The sequence below is a fragment of the Chrysoperla carnea genome, chromosome 3, assembly GCF_905475395.1.
Source record: "Chrysoperla carnea chromosome 3, inChrCarn1.1, whole genome shotgun sequence".
Classification (NCBI taxonomy): Eukaryota; Metazoa; Arthropoda; class Insecta; order Neuroptera; family Chrysopidae; genus Chrysoperla; species Chrysoperla carnea.
Window position 1 is genome coordinate 10,793,251 of NC_058339.1, and position 20,988 is coordinate 10,814,238.

The 20,988-nt window shown below is 30.7% G+C and overlaps 5 non-coding genes and 1 pseudogene across 5 annotated transcripts; 5 read left to right on the plus strand and 1 right to left on the minus strand.

The window, feature by feature from the left end:
* Nucleotides 1-3,349: 3,349 nt before the first annotated feature.
* Nucleotides 3,350-3,570, minus strand: LOC123297030 (annotated as a pseudogene).
* A 1,391-nt stretch (nt 3,571-4,961) lies between these two features.
* Trnas-uga lies at nt 4,962-5,043 on the plus strand. Its single transcript has one exon. It is a non-coding gene; the product is annotated as a tRNA-Ser (tRNA).
* An 89-nt stretch (nt 5,044-5,132) lies between these two features.
* Nucleotides 5,133-5,214, plus strand: Trnas-uga. Its single transcript has one exon. It is a non-coding gene; the product is annotated as a tRNA-Ser (tRNA).
* An 89-nt stretch (nt 5,215-5,303) lies between these two features.
* Nucleotides 5,304-5,385, plus strand: Trnas-uga. The gene has a single exon. It is a non-coding gene; the product is annotated as a tRNA-Ser (tRNA).
* Nucleotides 5,386-14,815: 9,430 nt separating this feature from the next.
* Nucleotides 14,816-14,897, plus strand: Trnas-uga. Its single transcript has one exon. It is a non-coding gene; the product is annotated as a tRNA-Ser (tRNA).
* Nucleotides 14,898-14,986: 89 nt separating this feature from the next.
* Trnas-uga lies at nt 14,987-15,068 on the plus strand. Its single transcript has one exon. It is a non-coding gene; the product is annotated as a tRNA-Ser (tRNA).
* Nucleotides 15,069-20,988: the final 5,920 nt, after the last annotated feature.

Sequence of the window (20,988 nt, forward strand, 5' to 3'; positions counted from 1 at the left end):
CTAATTATTGTTGATATTAAGATATAAATATAAATATAATATAATTATAATTATAATTAAAATATTTGTTATATTAAGTAGGTACTCAAATTATAATGTTTGTATGTTGTATGATGTATGTAATATGAACTTTCTCTGTAATTGTAAATTAAATACAAAAACCTTGGATATCAATATCAAAATAATATGCAATTCTATTTCTATGCTAGCAGATACCCGACCGCTTTGCTGGGCAATTTCTCACTTATCCTATTTTTTTTTCACAATTTTATGCATTTCGAAAACAAAATTTTTTCCTAATATTCTCGATTTTTAAGGGTAAATCGAAAAATTTTTTTAATCTCCAAACTCAGTATATAAAAGTAGTTTTGACCCAAAAAGTACAAAAATCGGGTGCATTTGTTGACCGGTCGAATAGTTTTTGAGATATGGGCTAAAATCGATCCAAATATTGAGATATCTCAGAAAGTCTGCATCCAATCATTAAATTAACCTGATTTTTATACTTTTTGGATCAAAATTACCCCATCCACCGAGTTTCATCAAATTCCAAAACAAAATATTTTTTTCGTTTTTCTCGATTTTTTCAAAGAGTTTCAAACCCCTTAAAAAATTCCAAAAAATCAAAATTTTTTTTTACCTCCAATTTCGATAAAACTCAGGTAATTTTGACCCAAATAGTACAAAAATCGGATGCATTTGTTGACTGATCGAATAGTTTTTGAGATATGGGCTAAAATCGATCCAAATATTGCGATATCTCAGAAACTCTGCATCCAACTTGGATCAAAGTTGCCGATTTGAACTTTAAGTACACAGCTTTAAAACCATTGCTTCAAACATTTCGTACAACGATTAAATATCGTTTCAGATTTTCGATTTATAAAGATGCATTCATATCATACCGCTTGGGAGAAGAATGATTATTTTTTGTATATTGTAAATATTGTATATTAAAAAAACCTTAGTAACATTCGCCTCCCCTTTTGAGCCCCTCAGAGGATTTTTTTGAGATTTATCATCATTAAATCGCTTAAAATCCAAAGAAACTGAAAAAGCGTATTCGTCCTACTATAAATGTGCATTTCTTACTTGTATTGTATTCCTTGTTAGTAGTAATACTACGGTAAGCTGTCAAAAAAACTTGGTTTTAACCTATATTTGTGTATACACGTACAGGATGGATAATTTTTGGCTGTAGTGCTCGGAAAGAAATATCTTAAAAAGTCCGTATTTGAAGAAACATGATGCATAGAAGTGCATATTAATTGTACTACTTTCATGTTGTAGGTAATTGAGTTTAAATCCTGTTAAAAATATCTTTCGATGAGCATACGTCATCATATTGTTGTATTTATTTTGTTTACCTACATACCATTTGTAGTAAAGACATTGTAACCTTGTAGAAAGTGCTTGTATGAATGGCTTGTCAATAATTAATTTAACTCATACATCATACATCATATTGTTGTTTGTCATACATCGCATCCTTTAGTTATTTTTACTCCCACATAAATGGAATTTTATATTTATTTTAATCCAATTATGTTGTCTATTGAACGTGCTTCTTTTTTTTCAAATACCTATCTAAAGGAACTTGGGCTTAAGGTCACCTATTTAAGGTCACCAAAAATTGTACATTGATGTAGATTTATCAGAAAATATGAAAGATAAGAAAGTGTTTATGCATACAAATCGATCTGAAATTTTACGGCCGATAAATTAGCGTGTTTTCCTTCTGAAAATTTATTCGCTGCGTGCGTGAGTTTCGTTTCCATGGTAACGATACACTACTTTAATTATAGAATTGTATGGATGCATATATAATTGTATGGATGCATATATAATTGTATGGATGCATATATAATTGTATGGATTGCATTTGGGACTTACATTGAAAATTTAATATTATTGTCTCACAAATTTAAATAAATAATTATGATAATTTACATTTGAAAAATAATATTTGTGCAATTTGATTTATTATTTTCACAATTTTTAATCCATTAAGTTTAATTAGTTCGTGTTTTTCAATAATTTTAATTTGACATTTCTATAACATTAACATATACAGAACTGCAAATTAGTCATAACAGCCTTGCCAAAATTTTTCACTGGACGCGCTGGCATCGATTTTATTGTCCCTACCATGACTACGCACACAACGAATACCCTACTCGATAAGCTTGGTTAAATTTTTTAGTAACGCAATACTATTTTTGACAAAAATCCGTCATTTTGTTTTATTTTTTTCATATACCTATCTAAAGTCACTTGGGTTTAAGGGCATCTATTTAAGGTCACGAAAAATTGTACTTTGATGTATATTTTTCAGAAAATATGAAAGATAAAAACAGGTAAAAAGCTAAAAATTGGCATGGTTGGCATTGCCGTACCCAAAACTTCAATCATATGAAATTTTATTTAATTTGATTTGAGTAATATATGATCCAACATTTTTGATAAAAAAGAGTAATAAAAACTCTCTAAACACCTTCCTGTTATTATTAAACAATTGTTCTACATAACGCAATCAATTTCACTATTATTGATCATATAATAATAATAGTATAGGTATTTATCTATCGATAAATGAATGAACAATATAATGCAAAAACAAAGCAAACAAACAAACAACATGTGTTAAAAATGTAACAGGAAAGTTGTAAAATCTAACAGAAAAAAAACAACATGTAATACTGTTGCTATTTTTTATTTAAATTATATTTTTATTTTAGATATTTCATTTACTTATCCTGCCAATTACACAATCAAATTGTAAATGTAAACAATTTGGTTTAAAAAAATAAAACCAACTTCAAAATGCATGTCACTGAAAATTGCAGTCACTTAGCAATCCGATTAAAGAATAAAACTTCAAATTGGAAATTTCAAATGTAATCATAACGAAATTTGATATTGATTCAATATCACGAAGGCTCCCCATGTAGGAAAGTACGGCGGGTCCAGGCTTGGCCCATGCTTGGTCCAACTATGCAGAACTCTGGGCCAGACTTGTAAGTCAGACTTGGCCCAGACTTGGGTAAAGTCTGGAATGATAATGCTGGCCCAAGACTGGTTACCCCGACTGGCCCACGCCTGGTTGGCAGAGCTGGGCCATAGTTAATTTTTAAGTTTGGCCCATGCCTGGTTGGCAGGGCTGGGCCATAGTTAAGTTTTAGGTCTGGCCCATGCCTGGCTCTCAGGGCTGGGCCATAGTTAAGTTTTATGTGTGGCCCATGTCTGGTTGGCATGGTCTAGGTTGGGTCTAGGGTCTGGGTTGGTATGGCCTAGTAGGCCATAGTTAAGTTTTAAGATTATTTTATGAAGAATTCAATTCTGTGAATTATTTGACAGGGCCAATCCCAGCTGTACTGCAGCACTGAGACAACCCGCGGTAGAAGAGGAGCAAGTTCCTAACAATCTACCTAAATCTATCAAATCTACCCAATCTATGTTCCAAATAATAGTTTAATATACTAGTTTCGCAATGCGAGACGTACCAGATATTGAGTTGATAAGAACAGATATCAAAGAGTTGATCTTAGCTCATTCGAGCCGAGAAGCGATAACATTGTACCGGTAAAAATATGTGTTTATATACACCTTAGTAGAACATCTTACTAGTGAGAGGTTTTAAAAATAAATATTACTTTGTAAAAAGGATAGTGATTAAAAGACAGAGAAGGAGCGTTCTATGGCAAACCAATGTTGGCCCAGGCTTGGATAATCATTGGATTAGCCAAGGCTAGGATGCCTAGTCTTGGCCCAAGACTGGGCTCCCTTGCGTTGGCCGTTCTATGGCAAACCAATGTTGGCCCTGACTTGGATAATCCTTGGATTGGCCAAGGCTAGGATGCCTAGTCTTGGCCCAAGACTGGGCTCCCTTGCGTTGGCCGTTCTATGGCAAACCAATGTTGGCCCAGTCTTGGATAATCATTGGATTGGCCAAGACTAGGATGCCTAGTCTTGGCCCAAGATTGGGCTCCCTTGCGTTGGCCGTTCTATGACAAACCAATGTTGGCCCAGGCCTGGATAACCATTGGATTGGCCAAGGCTAGGATGTCTAGTCTTGGCCCAAGACTGGGCTCCCTTGCGTTGGTCGTTCTATGGCAAACCAATGTTGGCCCAGGCTTGGATAATCATTGGATTGGCCAAGGCTAGGATGCCTAGTCTTGGTCCAAGACTGGGCTCCCTTGCGTTGGCCGTTCTATGGCAAACCAAAGTTGACCCAGGCTTAGATAATCATTGGATTGGCCAAGGCTAGGATGCCTAGTCTTGGGCCAAGACTGGGCTCCTTGCGTCGGCCGTTCTATGGCAAACCAATGTTGGCCCAGGCTTAGATAATCATTGGATTGGCCAAGGCTAGGATGCCTAGTCTTGGCCCAAGACTGGGCTCCCTTGCGTTGGCCGTTCTATGGCAAACCAATGTTGGCCCAGGCTTAGATAATCATTGGATTGGCCAAGGCTAGGATGCCTAGTCTTGGCCCAAGACTGGGCTCCCTTGCGTTGGCCGTTCTATGGCAAACCAATGTTGGACCAGGCTTGGATAATCATTGGATCGGCCAAGGCTGGGCAACCCAGCCTTGTGCCAGGCTCGGGCAATCGTCGGGTCGGCCAAGGCTAATTATTTCATCTTGGCTCAAGCATGGGCCAACATCGGGGCGCCAAAGCTGGGATCCCCAGTACTGGACCAGGCTAGGCCCCGTCGTTCAACTATGGCGGTTCCTACATGGGTCGTCAAATATGGAAAGAATTCTTGCTCTTTATAATTTATGAATAACCCCCCTGCCCCCTAAAAAAAAGAAACGTTAGATGTAGATAATTACCTTAAATTAGTTTTATCGTGTATGCGTCATAATACTACCGTAAAAATTTAAGTTTTATTACATTATATCGTGATGTGTTGTTGAAAATAAGTCGGTACGGTGTATTAATAGTTTTGAAAAGTAATTTATGTAGCTGCGGTGTCCGAGTGGTTAAGGAGATGGACTTGAAATCCATTGGGTTCTTCCAGCACAGGTTCGAATCCTGTCCGCAGCGTTAATTTATTTTAAAATTTTTAATAATTCAACTCTGTTGTTTTAAATATAATTAGATTCAGCGCGTACTGTGTTGTTAACAAACATACAGCTGCGGTGTCCGAGTGGTTAAGGAGATGGATTTGAAATCCATTGGGTTCTACCCGCACAGGTTCGAATCCTGCCCGCAGCGATAATTTTATTTTAAAATTGTTAATAATTCTCTCTATTGTTTTAAATATAATTAGATTCCGCACGTACTATATTGTTAACAGACATACAGCTGCGGTGTCCGAGTGGTTAAGCAGATGGACTTGAAATCCATTGGGTTTTACCCGCACAGGTTCGAATCCTGTCCGCAGCGTAATTTTTTAATTAAATTTTGTTATTTCATAATTTACATTGAGCATGTAGCTATGTGGACGTTTAAACATACAAACTTTTTCAAATTTTGGAATAGCTTAAATATTCGAGATTTTTTCCGTTTTAAAATTAATTTTATTGTCATAAAATTCATCAAATTAAAAAATAAAATGGCAGACTTTTAAAACAAAATAAATATTTTACATTTATTTTGATAGCCTGATTCAATGCAGTTATGTAGGCGATTTATATTTATAATGAATTGAATGAAATAAATTGTATCAAAGGTTTATTTTCTTTGTAATTATTTCATAATCCCATGTGATTAATAAATAATATAAATCATTCAATTTGAATATTTCAAATACTTCCATTATTTATGGTGAGGAACTGTAATTACATGCAGAAATAAGCAGCATCTCGCAATAATATTTGTTTATAATTTGTAAATAGACAGTCAAAAAAATTAAATTTTAAAAAAAATTTTTGCTCATTTAAATTTTCTGTTAGTTTTGTCAAATTTAAAACCACATAACGACTGGTCTTCAGGCCAATTGTATTCTTTGAAAATATCTTCAATTCAATAAAAATATTCTCAATTAAATATCAAAATCGTCTGCGAAACTACAGAATTTAAGACACATTCGCTTCTAGGTACACTACATCTTACCCTTATCTTATTATCTTGATGAATTACTAGTTTATTATTTAAATAATAAAATTTTTTAACTCTCGCAGGTTAAGTAGTCTCTTTCTGCACTGTTTTGCGTGCGTCAAATAGCTTATTAATACAAGGGCAGTAATTATGAGTTAAAATTACCTAAGTAAGGTTGAAGGGCTTTTTTGGCAGTGTGTACACTTACTCGGAGGCCCGAAGCCATAGTGTTACTCTGTAGGGCTATAATATAATGAAATGAAAAAATGTACTTTTCGTTAAAAGTAGCATATCTCAGCCCATTTTAATACTAGAAAGTCTTGAATATCTTCTATCAACTACCTATAACCCCAAGGTGAAAGACTTTATTGCTTGTATTAATATGAATGTGTTTTGATGAATTTGATTAAAAAGGGAATATAATCACTTCAACTTTAATGACTTCCACCAAGCTCAGAAATGACGAATGTATTAATTGACAGAAGTAAAGAAAATAAATTATTAATAAAATATTATTAATAATCCAGGCTAAATACATCTGATATTAATAATTTTTGGAAAAAATTAGTTGCAGGATCGGACCCATTTTTTTGTGTAGGACTAAATGTGTATAACTGAGGAAAAATATTTAAAACAGCTGAATTTGGCCGGAAAGGGGTGCGCCGGGGGTGGAAATAGGGAGCAAGTGGTTTTTAGCGATTTGTGGCTAAAGTATTAATTATACAGAAAAAAGTTAAATAGGAAAGTTCTTGGCAATAAAAAAATACATAACTTTTGTGCTTACCATTTTTTCACATAACCTCAAATTTAACGAGTAAAATGTAAAAAACTAATTTTTTTGTTTTTAGCGTTTCTTTTTTAGAAAAAAAAAATCGGAAAAACTGGATATGTTGAGGAAACGTTCTGTGTTTTATTACCAACAAATTGTTTTTTGATTTTTAAAAAAAAGTTAAATAGTTTTTGAGATATTCAATTTTTTGGCAAAAACCACCCCTTTTTTCAGCTGGATGAACAATCTATTTTTTTTCATCGTACAGTGTTGACCATGGTCTCATTTTCTTTGTTAGGATGTATATTTTCATTTAAAAAAGTAAAAACATATCATTGCAATGAAAAAACATTGTTGAAATCGCCAAAAACTAAAAATTCAATTTTTTCATTTACACATTTTTTCAATGTCTATGATAATTATACAATTAAAAATTAAAACCGCGTTCATAATTAATGTTTTCGATTTTTATACCAAGCATATATGTAATATGCAAGGTATACTAAGTTTAGTCCCAAGTTTGTAACGCTTAAAAATATTGATGCTAATCACAAAATTTTGGTATAGGTGTTCATAGAATGACCTAATTAGTCCATTTCCGTCCGTCCGTCCGTCTGTGGACACGATAACTCAAAAACGAAAAAAGATATCGAGCTGAAATTTTTACAGCGTACTCAGGACGTCATAAGTGAGGTCGAAATGAGCATCGTAGGCCAATTGGGTCTTCGGTCCGTAGGACCCATCTTGTAAACCGTTAGAGATAGAACAAAAGTTTAAATATAAAAAATGTTCCTTATAAAAAAATAAACAACTTTTGGTTGAAACATTTTTTCGTAAACATCACTGTTTACCCGTGAGGGCCCAAATTAGGCGAAAATTTTATAGTATGTTCTATGCTTGAATATCAGGTATGTATGTGTTATGTATAATGAAATCAACACTGACTATGCATGTTATTTCAAAAATTGGAAAATCTGTTGGACAGAATTTCTTGCAAGTGTGAAAAAGGATGTATAACCTCCAAATGTAGTTGCAGAAAACATGCCTTAAAATGTACAATTTATGTACTAACTGTCACGATTTAGAAAACTGCACTAATGCTGAGGTGGTATTTTATGACCGTAATGACGATTCTGATCAAGATGAAGAACAAGGAACTGCTATAGAACCTGCGTCAATAATCGACCAGGAAGAGAAAGAAAAAGAAGAAGAACCCGAAGCGAACGAAGAAAATTAACGGCGAGCAAATAATTTGAGGAGTTTAAGTTTAAGTTTGTATAATATTAAAAATATAAAACTGTTACAAATTCTAAAATTTATACTTTTTTTCTTTCAATTATTTTTAAAAAGCTAATATTCCCAGCAATGATAATGAAAATTTTTTTAATATTTATATATAAAATGTCAGATAGCAAAAATGTTAATTATAACGTTTTTAATTTTAATTGAAAAAATGTGTAAATGAAAAAATTGAATTTTTAGTTTTTGGCGATTTCAACAATGTTTTTTCATTGCAATGATATGTTTTTACTTTTTTAAATGAAAATATACATCCTAACAAAGAAAATGAGACCATGGTCAACACTGTACGATGAAAAAAAATAGATTGTTCATCCAGCTGAAAAAAGGGGTGGTTTTTGCCAAAAAATTGAATATCTCAAAAACTATTTAACTTTTTTTTAAAAATCAAAAAACAATTTGTTGGTAATAAAACACAGAACGTTTCCTCAACATATCCAGTTTTTCCGATTTTTTTTTCTAAAAAAGAAACGCTAAAAACAAAAAAATTAGTTTTTTACATTTTACTCGTTAAATTTGAGGTTATGTGAAAAAATGGTAAGCACGAAAGTTATGTATTTTTTTATTGCCAAGAACTTTCCTATTTAACTTTTTTCTGTATAATTAATACTTTAGCCACAAATCGCTAAAAACCACTTGCTCCCTATTTCCACCCCCGGCGCACCCCTTTCCGGCCAAATTCAGCTGTTTTAAATATTTTTCCTCAGTTATACACATTTAGTCCTACACAAAAAAATGGGTCCGATGCTGCAACTAATTTTTTCCTTAAAAAAATGCAATTCAGTTGGTCTATAAAGATTTATTTTCATAGTGAAACAAGACACAGGTTGTGTTTTATAATTGAATATAATCTAAACCCGCAACGTTGAACTAATTTTAAACAAATCAAAATAAACACATATTGGAACAGCATATAATCAGAACAGAGCGCCTACATGATGTTTCTTTAATAGATTTTTATTTTTTTAATCGTTATTAATGGATTGCTTAACTAATTAAACTTGTATTAAATATAGAAAATTTTATAAATACAAAGTATTGAATGTGGAGTGTACTGTAGTTGGTTATTTATATGTTTCTTATAAATAGAATGATTTATTATACAGCAGTAAAAATTTGCCCAAAATAACGAAAGTTTAAGCTAGTCATAATTTCATTTTAAGTATCCGACGAGTCCTTAAAGATTGTAGGAGTGGAAATATGTTTTTAGGAGGTGCGCAAGTCGAAGGACTAGAGAGAATTTAGCTTCTTCGAAAACTGATGTGTGTAATATCGACTAATATATCATTTTACATGGAGAGTCGAATGAAACCCTTTTTACCTCGAAAATGTAAGACAAAGCGTGTATGATTTGTAACAATATATAAAACAGATATAATCGCAATTATTGACCAATTCAGTCTGATTTCTTATTATACTATGTATATATGTAATATACAAGGTATACTTGGTCCCTAGTTTTAACGCTTAAAGATATTGACCATTGATACCAACATCGATTGATTGATACCAACAAAATTTTAGTATAGGTGTTTATAAAACCTAATTAGTTAATTTTCGGTTGTCCGTCCGCCTGTCCGTCTGTCAACACGATATCTCAAGTAAACAAAAAGATGTCAAGCTGAAATTTTTACAGCGTACTTAGGACGTAAAAAGTGAGGTCGAGTTCGTAAATGAGCAACATAGGTTAATTGGGTCTTGCATAGGACCCATTTTGTAAACCGTTAGATATAGAAAAAAAGTTTAAATGTAAAAAATGTTCCTTCTAAAAAAATAAAAAAATTTTGTTTGAAACATTTTTTCGTTAACATAACTGTTTACACGTGAGAGTGCAAATTGTATAGTATGTATTATATGGGTATATCAGTTATATGTGTCATATGTATGTATGTGTAATGTGACAGAGTTATCAACACTGTCTGTACATGGTATTTTAACAATTTACTCAGTCAATTGTTTGTTTTCACTTGTTAATCATAAAATTGTTTGAATATTTGCAATAACTATCAAAATCAACATCCGTAATTTGGAGTTTTATAAATAATAAATTATTCACTCATGCATTAAACAATACTTGATTTAACAAAAATTCATTTTATGTTATATTTTATTACTACGGTGATAAAATCATAGAAAAATTGAAAACCTTAAGTGATGAATTAAAATAATCAATGTAGAATATTTCTGTTTGATGAAATAAGAACAATAGGATCAAAATACAACAATAAATATAAAACATTCAATGTTAAATTTCCAGGTGAAGATTTATATAAATTATTTACTGTTTGAACTCTGTCTTCCGTATTTTATTTTGCTCTGAATGTTTTTTTTTTACGTTAAAATGTCTAGGAAGTGTATGTTGTCTACTATAATGACTGAAATAAAATCTAATTATAGTTTTTGATACAAATGCAACGCAACGATGTATGAGAAGGTGCTGTACCTTGGATCCCAGTATACATTAATGTTTCTTAACAGAAGGACTCACTCCTATTAAATTTATAAATTCCCTATTTATAGCACCATTATTCCTATACATAAAGCACTTTTCCAGAATTTAAATATTAACAGCTTTCAATAAAAATTTCATTTAGGATGTCCTTTCACTGGCAGAAAGTAAATTATGCACTTTTAACACATATATAATAAAAGCAAGTAAAGATTTCTTGAGTTAACGATCTCAATACTTAATTCAATAAAATAAGTATTTGACTTCTTATAAATTAGGTAGTAATATCTCCTAGGTAGTAATATTTTTTAAAAGATACCAAGGTATAACACTTTCTCCTTTCAGTATATTTCCTTTGTGACATATATTATTATTGTATCTTTGATTCCAGTATAAAAGTTTTAAAATATTTATAGTTTTCATTTAACTTTATTTACATCAATAAATAAATTTATATTAAAATTTATTTATTAATCTATATTGTTAACTATTAAATAATGAAAACTTTTTATTGGCACATAAATCATTGTCGTTCAATTATTTCTGATAATAATTCTAAAACTTTATTATTAGTATTACTTCGAAATTGTATCTAATCAAAGTTTTAAGACAATTGCGCACAAAAGAGGCGCTCATAGTTTTGAATATCATTTAATTTCATTTCGAGAAAGAATACCATAATAAAATATATTTGTGGCACTCTTTTATACCATGTATATATCAAATATACCCAAGGTATATTAAGTTTAGTCTCAAGTTTATAACGTTAAAAATATTGATGCTATGAAAAAAATTTTGGTATAGATGTTCATAAAATCACCTAATTAGTTCATTTTCGATTGTCTGTCTGTCAACACGAAAACTCAAAAACGAAAAATGATATCAAGTTGAAATTTTTACAGCGTATTCAGGACATAAAAAGTAAGGTCGAGTTCGTAAATGGGCAACATAGGTCAAACGGGTCTTGGGCCATTTTATAAACCGTTAGAGATAGAACAAAAGTTCAAATATAAAAAATGTTCCTTGTAATATAATAAACAACTTTTGTTTGAATTTTGAACATTTTTTCGTAAACATCACTGTTTACCCACGAGGGCGTAAATTAGATTGCGGGCGCAAATTGTATAGTTTGTATTATATGGGAATATCAATTATGTATGTGTAGTTTGACAGTATAATCAACATGGTCTATACATGGTATTTTAACAATTAACTCAAGTCAATTGTTTGTTTTCACTTGTTTTTTTCCATAAAATACATTTAAAGTGATGAAATGAATGACTGAATAATTTGTGTTAAGAAAATAAGCATTTCTCCTGTAATGCTTATTTTCTTAATATCGAAAAATTGTACTCTTAATTTTCGTCTAATTTTCCTAAATTCTAACAGAATTCATTCTCAAAATATGAAACTTAAGTCGCAAATATTTTCATACACTCATTTTTTTTTTTTTTTGGAAGGTTCTTAAATATGTAGTTACGTAAACCTGTAAATCTGTATAGTGTAGAATGTAAATACAATGTACACTTTTATTCGTGTTATATTGTGATTGTGATTTACATGGTTAATTATACAATGACACAGGTTTTAATTAATACAAAGTTCATTCATTCACTTCTCTTCTCTTTAGTTAGTTAGTTATGATACAGTACAGCTACGCTAGACAAAATGAGTTCATTGTACCGACGTCATTATATTGTTGTTATAACGCTTTGTATTTTGTATTCTATTGTATATTGTATGATGTATATGTATACAACTTAACACAGGTTATGTGTATATGTTTACTTGTTGAGATGATTTTTTTAACCTCCATACAAACTACACCTGTAAACCTGTAACATGTAAGCAGTAGCGTATCTACTGTCGATTTGTCATCCAGAAAAATGAGTCCTTATCTTCTATTGAACAATCATCTTCCCACCCCTATTAATTTTACAAAAAAGAAAAAAAACGAATAAGAAAGGTTGTGGTGTTGATTTTTTTCGTGTCGTAAAATTGCTTGTTGTAAATATCGCATCAAAACTATAAAAGTGATGAGCAAGATTAAGGCCAATTTCAAAAACAAGACTGTATTTGGCTATTTTTGTTTAACAAACTTAGTGTAATGGGCTTAGTATCTTTTTTTACTCATTAGCCTTGGTCTTTCAAGTTTTGTTTAGTCAAAAAGCAAGATCAAAGTAGAACACCAAGTATGCTAGACAGAAGCAGTTAATTACAACAAGGCCAATGTGTAAGAGAAACAGCAAAGTTCAAGTCTAAGTGTGTAAGATAAAGATAGTCAAAAGGGAATAAAATTGACAATAACATTTGTTCCAAATTTTTGAGCAGCACAATCAAAAGCGTTCAAAGCACTAAAAATAGGGCCTGTCTTTCATATCACATACGGTTATCTGAACAGTACTAGATACGATTATTAATCCTGATAAAGCTCAAAGTAATGGCACTCTATCCTCTGTTATTTTTTGCGTATAAATATTTTTCAATCTGAAATACCCGAAACCACTCAAGATAATTAATTAATACGATGATATTCCTGAAAATTGTCGTACGAGGCAATTTACAGCTTTTGTTTTCGCGTCTTACTGCCGCTGTGCCGTTATTTCCTCCTTTTGCGTGTGTCCGATTGGGTAGTACCTGTTGAGTAACTGTACCGTCTTATCTAGCTTTTTTCAAAATTTGGTGTATTAAGGAGTAGGGAGTCATCTAAGATTTTGGAAAGATGAAATGCAGAGTAGACATTTTTTGAAGAGAAAACTTCTATAAAAGCATAAGACGATAAGTGTTATAAATAATATTTGGTACGTTAATTAAAAAATTTATAAAGAAACACAGTTATTCCAAAGTTTTAAGTTTTCACTTCCGTCAACAGTCATCATGACTGACTCTGATTTTTTTTGATTTCTGATATCTATGCGAATAAAAACCAAAAAAGCTTTTAATTATTTAATACATTGAGGTCGCTTGTGAACAGCTCACACCAGATTGCTTTTATCTATCTTGTATTTGTATTGCACTCATGTAAGGTAAATAAATAGAACTGTAAAATTTAAGATTATTTTTTTTAAGATAAGTGCATCATTATAAGTCTTAAGATTGATAAAGAAATGAGTGGGATTTGATTCTTTATAATTTCTGTAATACACCTACAATTTTGAGAGGTATGTAAATTGAAATTTGTTTCAATGAGACGTTATTTTTCAACGAGAGGATAATCAATCTACACTTTGATATTTAATAATGGATTGACCTCTATGTGCTATCTATCACAATGGAGGTTATTCGATCAAATACGGAAAACGATAAAGAAATATTACATATAATAATAAGATAAACAAGTGAAAATAAACAATTGACTGAGTTAATTGTTGAAATACCATGCATAGTCAGTGTTGATTTCTTTATCACATTACACATACAAACATGTGACACACACATAACTAATAATCAAGTATAGTATTTTGTAGTAATATTACAAAATTTCCGCCTAATTGGCGCCATCACGATTAAACAGTGATGTTTACGAAAAAATGTTTCAAACAAAAGTTGTTTAATTTTTGATAAGGAACATTTTTTACATTTAAACTTTTGTTCTATCTCTAACGGTTTACAAGATGGGTCCTACGGACCCAAGACCCAATTGACCTATGATGCTCATTAACGAACTTGACTTCACTTTCTACGTCCTGAGTACGCTGTAAAAATTTCAGCTCGATATCTTCTTTCGTTTTTGAGTTATCGTGTCCACAGACGGACGGACAACCGGAAATGGACTAATTAGGTGATTTTATGAACACCTATGACAAAATTTTTTTCCTAGCATCATTATTTTTAAGCGGTACAAACTTTGGGCTAAACTTAATATACTATGCATATTTCATATATGCATGGTATAAAAATTCGGTTTCTTGAATCGAGATATGCATTGTTTCTTATCTAGGGGTTGTAGAAGAATAGGCAAAAGTAAGAACCAGCTGAAAATTATACAAGTCTAAATAGATGCAGATCTATCACTTTAACTATTCAACGTAAATCGCTGTAAATGTGCTTGTTTAAATATATTACCTACCCCCACCCCCAAAATAAACATTCGAAGTAGATAATTGCTGTAAAATACTTTTATCGTTTAAGCGTTGTAATACTACCGTAAAAAAGTTACTTTATTTTATTACATTGCAATTTTTATTATAATATCGTGATGTGTGTTGAATATAGAAGTTGGTATGGTTTATTCATAGTTTTCGAAAGTAATTTATGTAGCTGCGGTGTCCGAGTGGTTAAGGAGATGGACTTGAAATCCATTGGGTTCTACCCGCACAGGTTCGAATCCTGTCCGCAGCGACTATTTTCTTTTAAAATTTTTAATAATTCTCTCTATTGTTTTAAATATAATTAGATTCAGCGTGTACTATATTGTTAACAAACATACAGCTGCGGTGTCCGAGTGGTTAAGGAGATGGACTTGAAATCCATTGGGTTTTACCCGTACAGGTTCGAATCCTGTCCACAGCGTTAATTTTTATTTGAGATTTATTTATCTTTTGCCAATATTATCGTTATGTGACGAAATATAATTTGTAAGATCACCAATTTTGAGCAACTTTGTACATCGATTTTATTATATTTTTGTAATAAAAGTTTCCATGATACAACAAACAGACGTTATGATTGCATGAGGTCGATCCGTTCGCGTTGGTTAGCAAGTACGTAATAGCTAGCTGGCTGTATGTATATCCCATGTTTTCTACTATTCGTTGTGTGCGTAGTCATGGTAGGGACAATAAAATCGATGCCAGCGCTTCCAGTGAAAAATTTTGGCGTTAAAGGGGGCTGTTATGACTAATTTGCAGTTCTTTACATGTTAATGTTATAGAAATGTCAAATTAAAATTATTGTAAAACACGAATTAATTAAACTTAATGCATTAAAAATTGTGAAAATAAGAATTCAAATTGCACAAATATTATGTTTCAAATGTAAATTATCATAATTTTTTATTTAAATTTGTGAGACAATAATATTAAATTTTCAATGTAAGTCTTAAATGCAATCCATACAATTATATATGCATCCATACAATTCTATAATTAAAGTAGTGTATCGTTACCATGGAAACGAAACTCATGCACGGAGCGAATAGTGAATATTGTTATAACATTCATCCTAAAACTGGTATTAGATATATGTGAATTCACATCCCAAGGAGATCACTTTTCTGATTTTATGACATATTCGCTCGCCTTTATAGGAAACTAGCTCCCTGCTTACAATTTTATTTTATGTTGTCGAACATAACTATTACAGGTTGATGCATCTTTATAACATTACATAGGGTTGTTGAACCGAATCTTTGTTGTATTCGTTATTCGTTGTCCCATGTGCCACGTGTCATATTTGATAACAGATACTTATTATAAAATATTATTATTAGTGTGTTGACATAATTATATTATTTAAATGCCTTAAATATGTTAAATTTTTTTTTATATTTTTAGAGTAAAGAACGTTTTTTTTTAATTTTATGACCCAAAAAAATATCCTATTGGATTTTAATGCTAAGAACGACTCATCTGACGATAGAAATTAAATAAAGTTCGAAAACTAAAACCCCGACAATTACAGAATCGCGCTTTTAAAAGTATGAAAACAAGAAAATATTTTCATCTGGAATTGTTATGATAAGTAAAATCGTCATTATTGTCGGGGGACCTCTTTTCGGTCCTGTGGAAAACTGTTTCATCTTAGGGGTCTCTCGACTGTAATTATGATTTTACTTATGATTACAATTTCAGATGAAAATATTTTCTTGTTTTAATACTTTTAAGAGCGCGATTCTGTAATTGTCGGAGCTTTAAACCAATTAAGGGTTATAATTTCGTGAGAAAGTATAACAACATATATATATATTTGAAAAGTGTTATCACAACTTTATGTCCTGTAGAGGGCGCCGTATTCAATTTAATGTGACGGTGTATAGCTTATAACTAGTGGGCGATCATGACGCTTCTAACGATATCTCATTTGTCAAATTATGATTAGTGGTTTAGAAGCTAGATCCGAACAGATGAACATATAATACTGTAAAGTTTTATCAAAATCCGTCCAGTAGTTTTACATAATATTATAGCAGTAGGATTTTGAAACTATGAGTGAGCTTTCAACACTAATACTAATCAAAGAACTGCAAACTTGAATAGACCTATAAACAAATTTGCGTACAATTTTCTAATAATTAAATACCCGGAAATACAAAAAAATTTAATTAAAAATGCTTTTACATATTTTATAAATAGTTATGTTCGGATATGTTCAATATTCGATTAGGTACCTTTATTTTTTTGTAATATACAATTAAAAGAATCATTAAAGTGAAATTAACGAAGCAAACTCATAAACTCAGTAGCATGTGAAATAATTAAAAGTAATTAGGTAAATCCATTATAGGTGATTACTTTTACAAACAAAAATATTATCTAATAGTTTTTATGTTAATTACATGAAAAAGAGGTCAAATGAACAAACAGTAAACACACAACTTTTTGTGTGGTTGGTTTTTATTTGTTTCGATTATTAATGATTTTCGATAATTGAAAAAAAATATCACAGTTATGTGTGTTTGGTACACGATTAGGTTTTTTAAATATTCTTAAAATTATATAAATTTTATTTTTTAGTTTTTATTTTATTTAACTTGAGGATGTATGAGCATGACAACAATGTTTGATTTAAAGGCTCAAAATTTGTTTGTAGGTAGTCTTTTCTTCAAAGAAAATGTGGTTAAAATTTCAGCTTAGGTATCCGTCCAAATTTTTAAGAAAACAGTCATTAAAAATCGATATAAAATACATTGGCTCTTATGGAGGAATCTCAAAAAACGACATATTTTGGAAGTTTTTGATAATTTTCATTTGGAATGAATGAAAACAAATTTAAAAAAAACTTTTTAATAGAAAGTAAACATATTAGCAATGAATTAGAAAAGAAAAAACTAAGTGTCACCGTCCATATAAGGGATGTAAGAGCAGGGTAGATTAAGGGTTGAAATTATTTTTATCTTATTTTCAACTTTGATGATGAATTTTGTTATAACTTCATGAATGTAGACGAAAAATAAGAATAAAATTTTTCGATATGTGTCTTGGTTTTCGAAATTTCGAAAGCTAAATAATTAAACAAAATTTTCAATTTTCGATATTTTGAAAATTAAGGCAGATATCGAAAAATTTTATTCTTACTTTCCGTCTTATATCGTCAAGTAATAATATAAATTTATCATCAAAATTGAAAATATCTATTTTTAAATTTGTGCACTCACTACCATGCTCATACATCCTTAACGTATATTCAGGCATGGACTGGAAAATTTCTTTTTCATATCAGCATTTTGCAATAATAAATGAAAAAAATTGTTAAACTTTATTTTTTACCCGATTGTCAAAGAGTGGTTATGTTTTTCGCGCGTATCTTTTGGATTACTATTGATTTTGGTATCTTAAGTCCACCGCAGTATCAACTGAGCTATCGATTGTTGTTATATATGTATAAAAATTTATAATACAGTAGAATCTCGATAAGTTAAACCTCGGTAACATAAAAACCTTAGTTACTTCAAAAAATACTACGTTCCCTTCCCATCAGAGCCCAAAACCTCTATAGCTTAAAATACGCAACCTCTATAACTTAAATAAATAATTTCTGTTAGGCCCTCAGTAACTAAAAGAAATGTTTCCACAACCTCTATAACATAAAATTGTGTGAATGAGTCATTTTGAAAGAGTGTCAAAACAAATGGTTTCGATATTTATTGCTTGCACGTTTTTACTTGTTAACGTAAACAATAACATTACCTATTGTTTGCTTTATCTAAATTCTTCAAAGCTTTGCGGTGGTTAGCTTTGTGACAACGACTTACTTGCATCATAAGTTTTTTGATTGTTGTTCTGGAAACATCGCTTTACTTACTGTGTGATAAAACTGCCTTAAAATGAGTACAAAAAGAAAACTAACAACCCTCACCTACGCTGATAAATTAAAAGCTATAGAAGCAGTGAAAAATGGATTGAAAAGGAAAGAAGTTGCGGCTCAATTTGGAATACATGAGAGTACATTGTCTCTCATCATTAAAAAAGAAGCTGAAATCTTGAAGAAACAAGAATCAGGAGGAAATCTTCAATGTAAAAGACAAAAAAATGCCGAATTCCCTAATTTAGAACATCCCATCCTTCTGATGCATTCAATAACATAGACCCTTGATAACTAAAAACCTCTATAACTTAAAATATTTTTTGTTTCCCTTGGACTTTAACTTATCGAGATTCTACTGTATATTATAAAAATGATCAATAAGTTTATTTCCAACTCTCTGTAAATTAGTATCAACATTTCTTTGGTAGCAACCAAATCCTATATTTAAAGCAAACGCAAATAAATTTTCTTTTAATTCGTCTATTCGCTTTATTTTCACGATTATATATTCCAACTAAGTACAATTATATTTTCCATCAATAAAATGCATGACTTTTAACTAAAATCAATCTCTTTCATAGAAGTAATGATTTTGTTTAGTTAACTTCAGTGATTTTGTATCAATGAATTCAAATTTTAAATTCAATCCCATTCTATTGTAAATACAAATATTAAGCTGTACTTGTTCCAATCAATAGGAAATTGTTTGAAAGTATTTTTATTTTGGGTTAATACGAAACGACCAACTTCGGGATTAGGTTGTCATTATTTTAATTTTTTTCAGTGTAAGAATATCAGTATCGATAGTCTATGAATATCAGTATATGTAAATCTTTCGTAGGAATTATTTTCGCGTAGAAATTTTGCATGTCGATATGTAAAAGTAATAAAAGTGTTTTTTCGTAATATTTAAAAAAAAAAAAAAATTTTATTACTATGTCGTGGGTTTGTTTTTGATTATTAATAAACATTTTATGGCTTCGCAATAAAAAGTATGTTTATTTATATTATTTAACATCATTTTTGTATTTGAAGAAGTAGAAAGAAACGAAAAAATTACACAGAAGCCGAGAATTGAACCATTATCCTCTACTTATCCAGTCTAGGACATAACAAACTCAAACTTGGAAAGTTTTTGCGTGTTTAAGGTTGTTGTCTTGCTATGGGCATATCGACAGAAAATTCTAAATTTGTGTATACTTATTCGGAATATAATCATACATTAACCAAAAAAAATTTAAGTCGATTGACCGTTTCTAACTCGAGTTAAATACAAATAAAGTTCGGATAATTAACATGGAGAGCATAGGAAAGGTTGCGTTTTGTTGTGTTTTTAACAAGTTTTTTAATTCTAGAAAAAAAACTAGATTTAAGATATTTTCAAAAACTAACTGAACATTTATAAATTTGTGCATGTGAGTTGCACAAAAAAAAAACTATTGACCGATTCATTCTTGAGATATAGTCACTCAAAGTTATTTAAATATTTTTGTATAACAGAAACAATTATATTTAGAGTATAAGTAGTGTAAGAGAGATGTCTATTATATACAGAATTACAGATGTTTATTATCATACAGAATACGTGATAAATGGACAGTCGAGTTAAAAGCATATTAAAATTAATACTTATTTGAGTGTGCTAAGCATATCTATACGTACATACCACATGCTCTATGATGTAGTACACTATTTTTACAAAATTGTACAAAGACAACCACCTTAAAGTTTATTGTGGATATAATTTTTGGAATCAGCAATAAATTAAATTGTATGACAATTGAAGAGAGCTTATAATTTTGCAGATTTGAAACAATTTATTTTATTGATTTTAATATTAATCAATAGATTTCTTAGTTTTATCTTGGATCGTTTTCAGCTATAACACACAACAAACTTACGAACTAAAAGATCTTAAACAAGTGAAAACAAACAATTGACTGAGTTAATTGTTGAAATACCATGCATAGTCAGTATTGATTTCTTTATCACATTACACATACAAACATGTGACACATACATAACTGGATAATCAAGTATAGTACATATTATAAAATTTCCGCCTAATTGGCGCCCTCACGGGTAAACAGTGATGTTTACGAAAAAATGTTTCAAACAAAAGTTGTTTAATTTTTGATAAGGAACATTTTTTACATTTAAACTTTTGTTCTATCTCTAACGGTTTACAAGATGGGTCCTACGATCCTAAGACCCAATTGACCTATGATGCTCATTTACGAATTTGACCTCACTTTTTACGTCCTGAGTACGCTGTAAAAATTTCAACTCGATATCTTTTTTCGTTTTTGAGTTATCGTGTCCACAGACGGACGGACGGACGGACAACCGGAAATGGACTAATTAGGTGATTTTATGAACACCTATGACAAAAATTTTTTCCTAGCATTATTATTTTTAAGCGTTACAAACTTGGGACTAAACTTAATATACTATGTATATTTCATAT